The sequence below is a fragment of the Amphibalanus amphitrite genome, unplaced genomic scaffold (assembly GCF_019059575.1).
Source record: "Amphibalanus amphitrite isolate SeventyFive unplaced genomic scaffold, NRLGWU_Aamphi_draft 000723F_arrow, whole genome shotgun sequence".
Taxonomy (NCBI): domain Eukaryota; kingdom Metazoa; phylum Arthropoda; class Thecostraca; order Balanomorpha; family Balanidae; genus Amphibalanus; species Amphibalanus amphitrite.
Window position 1 is genome coordinate 336,018 of NW_024882217.1, and position 10,211 is coordinate 346,228.

Sequence of the window (10,211 nt, forward strand, 5' to 3'; positions counted from 1 at the left end):
AATGCACAGAACCTCTGGACGAATTGAAAAAGCTCCATTTAAATCACTCCGAACTAAAAACAGCTTCAAATGAAACGGAGCGCGCGGATGGTGCCACTCTCAGCGGCCAAGCCCGATATCCCCTGGAGGTAGCCTGTGCCGCAAAACACGGTTTCGCTAACGACAGGTCGCACTTCAAAGCCGCCACTGCCCCGCTGGGATCCACGCCAGGCGCAGGGGAACTCGATTGGCACGGCTCCAAACTCCTTGTTTGTCACTTCAGCGCTGTTTATGTTTGGCTGTTTATGCTGAAGAAACATGCTCTCCTATTTGATTTTCACACCGTCTATTTATGCTACTCCCTAGGCGTTCTGCCGCCATTTGTTGCCTATGTGCAGCTACATATATACTTCACCATAGACTACCAGGTAGACTTCAAATAGCATATGACTTCGCAAATGATACGCCACGTTTTCCGAAGATTTATGTTAGAGAGAGAAACGGCGATATTGGCACGGATCGCTCAGCCGGCAACTAAAGTTAGATTGGGAAATCTGAAGCACAGCAACGCTAGCCTAGAGAGTCAGGTGGCATAATTTTTCCGCAGTCTGTAATAACTATACATTCCCTGGTGTTCCTCATCAGTTTTTAAAAATTCTTTATGATCGCAGAAAGGTAGCGATCATATGAAACATACCCTATGGGGGCCTCCCATCGCATAGAGTATGTGCTATTTATCCCGCGCCCCGCTGGGCTATTCAGCCATACGCGCCCTGCTGGGGGGGGGGGGGGCAGATTCTGCCCCCCCTGTCTAACTTCCGAACCGATGGTCGTAGAAAGACGGGGAAAACGGCAATCGAAAGCTCTCAACAAGGCGGATCTTAAGAGCCCAAATTTTTTTGCTTAAGTAGGTCAGAGGTCAGGTCAAGGTCAGGTCAAGGGTACAAAATGCAAGTTTCTACAGTATCGGCCTTGCACCGTAGTTGCCGAAGAATGGACTGAGACTGATTGCCCAAAACGTGTTCTTAGACTACCAAGACAATATTCGTTGCATACAATGTCATTCAAAGGTCAAGGTCAAGGTCAGGTCAGGTCAGGTCAGGTCACCAAAAACAAAATATAGTAAAGGGCATGTGCGACACATGTTTTATGGGTCATTTTACTCATAGAATTCAATAGGCACACTCAATAAGTGATATGGACCACCTCTGGATGAATTTCAGGTCGAGGTCAGGTCAAGGTCATGTCAAGTGAGGTCAAATTTTGAAGTTGGTTTTTAAGGCCTAAAAAGGTGTCTATCTGATGCAGTTTTTCACGGCGAATCGAATGGTGCTATTTTTGTTTCCGTACGAGGTCTAGAACTTCCAAAAAAAATCATTTTTCAAAATTTTTGTGTGTCGTGACGTCATAAAATTTTGAATAACTCCCACATTTTTGAACCGATTCTTCTCAAAATTGGTATGTAGGTGCACATAGACCACTTCTCTGACATATATTCCGGTTTTTTCGATACACTCAAAATTTTGGATTTTATAACTATTTTCCCAAAAAAGTCAGTTTTTTGAAAAAAATTGGGCCAAAATCCAAAATTTTCAAAAAACCGAGATAGCCATTTAATAGACAAAGTAGAATCACGCATAACCTTTTTTGTTACGTCTTGATTCCTTTAAAAATGAAGATGTTAGCGGCGTTTGAAATTTTGCCGTTTTTGAAGCGAAAATGGCGAACATGACGTCACTAAAACGTCAATTTCTCAAAAATTTTCCGACGGATTTCGCTCAAATTTTCAGGGAACGTGTCAAATTGATGTATGATAAGGTACCGAAAGTTTGACGTCGCTGGCGTAACGCGTTTAGAAGTTATTGGCGAAAAACGGGAGGGGGGGGCAGATTCTGCCCCCCCCCCCCAGCGGGGCGCGGGGTATCATATTGGGGAAGCAAATTGCTTAGCATAACAAAACGTTGCGCGTTTTCTGTACCTAAACCATCGATAAAAGAGGCCAGCGCCGAATCTTTGAAGGCGATACCCGGCTGTGCGACAAGTTTTCACACTTACCGGTCTTCCCTGTTATCGACTTTAGATCTGCAGCAGGGAGCGGGTCCATTTGTCGCTCGGAGACGCCCTTGGCACCACCCGAACGGCCCTAGGTAGCTAGGTAGCAGGAACACGACGGTCACAAATTCCAGTTTGGCGTTCACATGCTGGCGATATTTCTCCGCTTCTTATCCATGTTTATGCTTAGTAATTTTCAAGAATGGCATATTTGGGTAGCAAAGCAACGCCAGGGGTTGAGTGGGAAAGCGGCGTGAGTTGTTTACGGGGGATGGCGAGGAGAGGAAATTGGCAGGGTGCGTGTGAAAAGAATGTATGTGTGCGGTTGCGTGTGTGTGGGCGAGAGAGAGAGAGAGAGAGAGAGAGAGAGAGAGAGAGAGAGAGAGAGAGAGAGAGAGAGAGAGAGAGAGAGAGAGAGAGAGAGAGAAAGAGAAAGAGAAAGAGAAAGAGAAAGAGAAAGAGAAAGAGAAAGAGAAAGAGAAAGAGAAAGAGAAAGAGAAAGAGAAAGAGAAAGAGAAAGAGAGAGAAGAGGAAGAGAAGAGAAGAGAAGAGAAGAGAAGAGAAGAGAAGAGAAGAGAAGAGAAGAGAAGAGAAGAGAAGAGAAGAGAAGAGAAGAGAAGAGAAGAGAAGAGAAGAGAAGAGAAGAGAAGAGAAGAGAAGAGAAGAGAAGAACAAAGCCGGCGAGGCTTTATTTACAGACTACTTCCTCATCACGATAAGCGAGGATAACGGGGAAAGTCACAATCTGAGTATACTCGTATAGGATAATTATACATATCAATGACATTGACCAGCGATACCTAATACGACTTCCTGAAACATCGCTGATAGATACTTCACAATCCAGATGATCAAATAAATGATGCAATTGTGTGACGAGTTCAGTCGTGAATAAACACATTGATTAACAGAAGTCGTGTCATAGTCAAGCAGCCGCACCGCGTTCACCACAATCATCCCATGCTCCCCGGACTCTGAAAAGCGCGGTCGAATTGCGCTGCAAAGCTGCTCTTTTTTATACGCTTGACGTCGTTGCACCTGCAAAAGCGCGCTAACACTCACAAATAGTTATGCAAAATCGTTAATGCACATTTAAACTCATTAGACACGACTGATCATTGGACGGTGTTAAAATGCATTTGACGAGCGACACCTACGGGGTCGTGCGGCAAAAACTTTCTCTGTCCGCGGGCGCCACTGCAGCGACACCTGCCGTGTGGCTCCAACACTATTGGCTCAGTCTGTGCGCCCACGCCGTGCCGCGAGCACCGATCCTACACATTGTTCAGCGTTCTTGTCTTTCCGATTGTAGTTGGACCACATCTGGTGAGTTCTCCCCACGTGGTGGGTGCATTACGCCGAGATGGCCTGGCTGGGCCGTGGTGTCGTATGTTTATGTTCGCCCAGTGGGCTCGCGGCACTGGCAGCCGGCTCTCAGTTAGGAACTGCCAGACCAAAGTACCAGTCGCTGGCTGTTTTATTTTTTTTTTCTATCATTGCCTCTAGGGCCCTTGCCGCAGGTTCCTGCACCACCGACAACTGTGGTGTCCCCTACGGCCGCAGGGGCGCGCCGCGGCCCGCGATCGCGTCGTCGGCCATAGCGCGTTTGCGCCGGCGACCGTATACGCAGTTACGCTCGTGCCGCAATTCAGGGAGTTACGTCTTATGCTGCCACCAGACTGCTAGCCTCGTATCTTGTTGTATTCATCGCCCTGTCCACGCGCATGACCTAATGTCTCTGTGCACCCAAGGCCAAGCCACCCTGACGCCATCTTGGCGGGTCCGAGCAGCAATCGTGTGACCTCTGCCCAGCGATCGCGTGATCGTGACGTCAGCGGTAGGTGTGGACACCTCCAGCGCTGGTGGCGCCGCGGCGGCAGCGACAGCAACTGCTGGTAGCCACGTGGCCGCCAGCGGCGCAGGCGCGGGCGTGTCATTACGTAACCGTCATCCGCGCCGTGAGGCGGCCCGGGTGATTCACCCGCCGTGACGTCAGCTGACCGTGACCGTGGCCTAGCGGCCTTTGGCCCGGCGACCGGACCGCAGGTCCGCAGCTGATTGGGGGTCGTCTTGCACCGGGTCTGCAGCGGGCCATCTGGGCCGGAGTCAGGTCACTGCTGGCTGTATGCCACTCTGTGGGAAGCAGCGTTAGTCGGTCACAATTTGGCCAGACGTGTACGCAATCGTGTATGCCTGAGAGGCAGCGTTAGTCGGTCACAGATTGGCCTGACGTGTACGCAACCGTATATGCCTGGGAGGCAGCGTTAGTCGGTCACAGATTGGCCTGACGTGTACGCAACGGTGTATGGGCTGGAGTCAGCTCACTGCTGGCCGTATGCCACTCTGTGGGACGCAGCGTTAGTCGGTCACAATTTGGCCAGACGTGTACGCAATCGTGGATGCCTGAGAGGCAGCGTTAGTCGGTCACAGATTGGCCTGACGTGTACGCAACCGTATATGCCTGAGAGGCAGCGTTAGTCGGTCACAGATTGGCCTGACGTGTACGCAACGGTATATGCCTGAGCTGCAGCGTTAGTCGGTCACAGATTGGCTGGACGTATACGCAACCGTGTATGCTATATCGGTTTCGTCCGCGTCCCACTCTGGGAGCGTCCAGGGCTTACGTAATTTGGTTTTTCTCATTGCAGGCATGCTCGTCGTAGGGGACAGCTATGCTGTCCACCTCCCCCGCCGCTGTTCGCCCCACCTTGCCGTGGCGGCGGCCGGTGTTCGCGGAGGCTGCGTCAATGACGACGGCTTCAGGCGCTGGGCCATCCGGGCCGCAGTTCGTGCCCGTCCTCGCGTGGTCACGCTCGTGGCGGGCGGAAATGACCTCGCCAGAAGGGACTGCCGCGTTCAGCGGTGGCTCGCCAACCTCCAGGAACTGACGCTCGGGCTCCTGGCAGCCGGAGTCGTTCGCGTCTATGTGCTGCCCATCCCTCCGCGCACAGGCTTTCCATCCAGCGGCGTGTCGGCGCGAATTTTCCGGCGGCGGCGCTGGGTGGCCAACAAACTGTTGCGCCGCCTTTTCCGCCAACCGCCGGTGCTCCTGCTCCACTTTGTGCCGCCACCTGACTTTCTGGCGTCGGATGGGGTTCATCCGTCCGCGGCCGGGTGGCGCACCCTGGAGAGCGTGCTACAGGAGGCTATGGACGCCTCCTCCGGGATTTAGCGTGTACCGGGTCGCTCCCGTGCTGTGTCGTGTGTGTCCCCCCCCCCCCCCCTCCTAACCGGCTGGCCGTTTAAATACACATTCCCGCTAACATCGTCGTCTATTTTCATGCATTCGGAGCTGCTATGTCACGGGCCAAGTCGTCGGCGGGCCGTGCCCCGGCACGCCCCCTGCCAGCGCCACGGACGGACGCGCCGCGACGCGCCACTACGAGACGCTCCGCGGCGGCCGCGGCCGCGTCTGGCGCTGGTGCCACGAGCCGCCGCCCGCCCGCTGCTGCGGCGAGGCGACAGGCCGCAGTGATGGCCACCACTCCGCCCAATCCAGGGCGGGGCCATGCTGCTACAACGTCGGCCGCCGCCGCCTCGCCCCCTGACGCCGCGGTCATCGACCCCGCCGCTCTTCAAACAATGGTGGGCGACATGGTCCGGGCCGCCGTCGCCGCCGCTCTACCTGCCAGCGAGCCATCACCGCCGGCGACGGTCGCCGTGCAGCGCGGTCCGGCACAGCGTCTCCAGGATGGGCCAGCTGCCCATCTGACGTCCGCCGACCACGCCTACACGCCGGCTGCCGAACTGCAAGCCGGGCCAATGGCGCTCCCGGCGGTTCTCTCCGGCGCCCCTCCGACCGCCGCCGGCCCTGCTCCACCTGCGCACCTGCCAGCGGCGCAGTTGCCCGTCGCCGGCCGTCCGCCGGCGCCGGTGGAAAATTGCCGCAGGTGACGACCTAGCGGCCCGCGCTGCCGTATCCCCCGCGGTGGCGGCCCTCATCGTGTCCCATCAATTCATTGACCTAAACACTCTCCTCAACGACTCTATCCCCCCGGCAGAACCAGGGCTGTTTTGCCTTATCGACGGCCGTCTCCGTCCCTCGGTACAGCGCCGCCCAATCCCGCATTTCGGCGCCTGGGCCACCGCGTTTCTTCGATACGCGGCCGTGTACTTGGCTGCCCACCCCGCTGACGCCTCCGGTCTGTTGCGCCACATGCAACAAGTGTCCTCGCTGCAGGCGCCCGGCCTTGGATTCGCGTGGCGCGATTTCGATGAGGCCTTTCGGCGCGCACGGGGCCTCTGCCCGGAAGCTCACCCATGGGGCTCCACGGCGGCCACGTCTCCCATTTGGCTCACCGCAATCGCTCGCGGAATCGCCGGTTCTCGGGCCGGGTCTGCAGCCGGTGTAAGCGGCGAGGGTCGGGGCGGCTCTAGCCGGCCGGCCGCCGCGTCTGGCTCTTTTCGCGCGCTCTGCCTCGGCTACAATCGCGCCGCCGGGTGCCGCCGGTCCCCGTGCCTGTTCCGGCACGAGTGCCGCCTCTGCCGTGGCCCCCATAGCGTGCTCGCCTGCCCTCGCCGCGCCGCCCCAGCCCTCCCCGGCACCCGCCGCCCCGGCCGCGAATGACTCCCTCAGCTGCGGCTGCCAGCTGACAAGCTGGCACGTGCCAGGGCAGGCCTCACGAGCCTGCTGGCCCGCCGGACAGCGCCCCTCCGCATGGTCCGTGAATGCACGGGGCTCCTCAGCTTTGCGTGCACCGCAGTGCCACTCGGTCGCCCGTTCCTACGGCGCATGTTCGACTTGTGTCGCGGCGTGTCGCGCCCTCACCACCGCGTCACGATCACCCGGGCGGCCAGACAGGATATGCGCGCCTGGCTGCTGTTTCTAGACCGTTTCCCAGGCCGCGCGATTCTCGCTCACCGGCGCTGGTTGTTGGAGCCGGGTCTTATCCTGGAGACGGACGCCTCCAGCTCGGTCGGGCTCGGTGCCATCTGCGGCGAGGACTGGCTCCTGGGGCCGTGGCCCGCGTCCCTCCGCGAGGCCCCTATCAGCGTTTTGGAACTAGTGGCTGTCGCTGTAGCCGTGCACGTGTGGCGAGATCGGTTCGCGCATCGCTGCGTCCTTGTGCGCTCAGATAACTCCGCTGTGGTGGCCTGTATAACCTCTCAGTCATCTCGCTCGCCTGCCCTAATGCCATGGCTCCGATTCCTTTTTCTCACCACCGTCTCTCATAACATTCTCGTGCGTGCCGTGCACATACCCGGCATCGCCAATGCAGCAGCTGACGCCCTGTCCCGCGGTCTTGTGCAGGTCTTCAAGGAGCTCCGCCCGTCCGCAGCAGCCACGCCGACGTCCTGGGACTGGCCGGCCTGCGGCACGCTCTCACCGTTCACCAGCTAGCTGGTGCCGCGCTAGCTCCTGCCACCATTCGCTCTTATCGAGCAGTGTGGGGCCAAATCCGCGTTTTCCTCACTCTGCCGCCCACTGCTGCCCTGTTTCCCATCTCAGTGGCCGACACTGCTGATTTCCTGGCCTCTCGACACGAGCAGGGCTGTTCCGCTTCCACCCTCGCCGCCGAGGCGTCTGCCATCTCCTACGGCCACAAGCTAGCCGGCGCGCCGGATCCCACGGCGGACTTCCGGGTGCGACAGCTGTTAGCGGGATCCCGCCGGCTACGGCCGAGTGCGGACAACCGCCTCGCCGTCTCCCTGACCGAGCTCGGCGAGCTCTGCGCCGCACTCCATTTCCTAGGCCTCTCCCCGGTAGACCGTGCTGCATTCCGTGCCATCTTTACATTGGCTTTCTTTGCTATGCTTCGCCCGGGCGAGGTCGTGCGCGGCCGAGACCTGACCCACACAGTCCGACTCAGCCACGTGAGTCTCGTCGGCCCCCAGCTTTCTCTCACCATTCCATCCTCAAAAACGTCGGCCTCCCCGTTCACCACCACGCTTCGAGCCCGGCCTGATCTTGCCACGTGTCCGGTCGCCGCTGTCCGCGACTACCTCGCGGTCCGCGGCACGGGCCTTCCTGATGACGCACTGTTTATCGGCGGCCATCGCCGCCCTCTGACATCGCGCGATCTCACTCGCGTACTTCGCATGGCGGGCCGTCGAGCTGGTCTCAACCCAGCCCGCCTCTCCGGGCACTGCCTTCGCATCAGCGGCGCCTCCCACGGCGCCGCAGTCGGACTAACGGAGCCCCAACTCTGCCACGCCGGCCGCTGGTCGTCCCAGGCCGTGCGGCGATACGTACGGCGGCCGGTCTCCCTCCTTCAGGCATCCTAAGCGGCGGGTCCCGTCCAAAGAGGGTTAACGTTGCCGGCCTTCCACCGCTACCGCTCCCAAACCCGAGCCACAGCTGCCCGTTCTAGGTCTGGGTGCACGGGCCGCGCCCTAGCAGGCGTAGCGGCAGTCCCGACGCTGCCTGTTCAGGCCCGGGCTCCCAAACCGCCGCCCTCGCAGGCGGAGCGGCGGCGTCCTTGGCCACCTGCCTGTTTTCGGTCCGGGATCCCGGACCGCCGCCTTCACGGGCGAGCGGCAGTCTTGTCAGCTGCCTGTTTTAGGTCCGGGCCCCCGGACCCCCGCCTCACGGGCGGAGCGGTAGTCTGTCAGCTGCCTGTTTCAGGTCCGGGCTCTGGGACCGCCGCCCTCGCCGGCGGAGCGGCAGTCCCAACTCCCCGGCTGCGCGCCACAGTGATGTATCTGTATATATGTAACGTCGGGCTCGCGTGTTCATTGTTGGTTTAGCTCGCCCGCACAGCTATAACCCAGATGAAACTGCAGTTTCTACGCCACAGCCGCACCGCCGACGGTGCCATGTTTGTGCGTCGCGTGAGGTGAATTACGCCGTGCGCGGCATGTCATGTCCTCTGCCGTCGCGTTATCGCCACGTCTGTTAATCCAGAGGCATCCATCGTTTTCCATTAGCTTTCTGCCGCCCTGGCAATTTTGTTCATAGCGAATGCCTCTCCGTTCCGCGCGGGTGCAGATGGGGTGTTGGGCGTAATCTGCACCCAAAGTGCATGACGGGTGTACAAACGTACGAATACACAGACCCATATTCATCAGTCATGCATTTGCAAGCGCAGCGGAACGGAGAAATGCATTTGACGAGCGACACCTACGGGGTCGTGCGGCAAAAACTTTCTCTGTCCGCGGGCGCCACTGCAGCGACACCTGCCGTGTGGCTCCAACACTATTGGCTCAGTCTGTGCGCCCACGCCGTGCCGCGAGCACCGATCCTACACATTGTTCAGCGTTCTTGTCTTTCCGATTGTCCACCGCCACCCCGCCGCCGCCTGTGGTACTGTGTTTCCATGCATTGCTGGCTGTGTAAGCGTAATCTGCACCCAAAGTGCATGACGGGTGTACAAACGTACGAATACACAGACCCATATTCACAAGCCAGGAAGATTTACTTCAGCCCCACACAGGCGAGCGATTCAGCAGTAAATATACAGCGACATGCTTTCAAGAGATATAAACAATGAAATGAAGAGTGAAAGGAAAAAACACGCTAGGCGAAAGCAGGTTGTTTACCAATCGAAAGCGTGAGAGCTGAAATGCTCTGGAAATGTTAATAATGATATATGAGTTAAGTAATGTCATCTGAGCTTCAGCGCGCACAGTTCAAGAAACGCCTCGTTATTGGTTCATGCACCGCCACCGCTTCCAGCATTGTGTTACTTTCATAATAATTTTAATCAGGTGTAATAAATTAAAGCAAGGCCAACGTGCTAGGTCTACGCACTGATGGCCACGGGGGCTGACTTGCTTTTGTCATTCATTAAGCTTATAGTGCATGGGAAGCGAAGAGAAAGTGGGCACTGGACCATCACTTTGTGATATCTTCACCGCCCTTTTCCGCTTGATTTTAGCCGCCAGTGGATGCATACAGCATTGGGTTATAGCAAATGGCATACAAATTAGGCAAGTGTACAAACAAATGACACCATTAAGTTGTACATAGATTAAAGTCACCATTATATTGGCGTAATTTAAGCACGATGCGATGGTTGCTAAATATTCATTCATACGTGCCCGTCCGCGCTCGCCCTATCGGCCTATCAGAAGTCGGGCACGTCAAGTGGTTTCAGCTCCTCAGTGGGTCGGTCCTCTTCACTCAGCAGCGCTCAGCATTATGCATGCCATTCATTGATCTGTGAGCCATTGAAGCATTCAACTAATATCATCAGAACTTTGAAGTTAATCTCAGGAGCATCGGTCGAGTTCAGTGAACG

General features: G+C 57.1%; 1 long non-coding RNA gene across 1 annotated transcript; it reads left to right on the plus strand.

Moving 5' to 3' along the window:
• The first annotated feature begins 3,168 nt into the window (after nt 1-3,168).
• Nucleotides 3,169-9,038, plus strand: LOC122365222. Its single transcript, XR_006253702.1, has 2 exons — nt 3,169-3,357; nt 4,680-9,038. It is a non-coding gene; the product is annotated as an uncharacterized LOC122365222 (long non-coding RNA).
• Nucleotides 9,039-10,211: the final 1,173 nt, after the last annotated feature.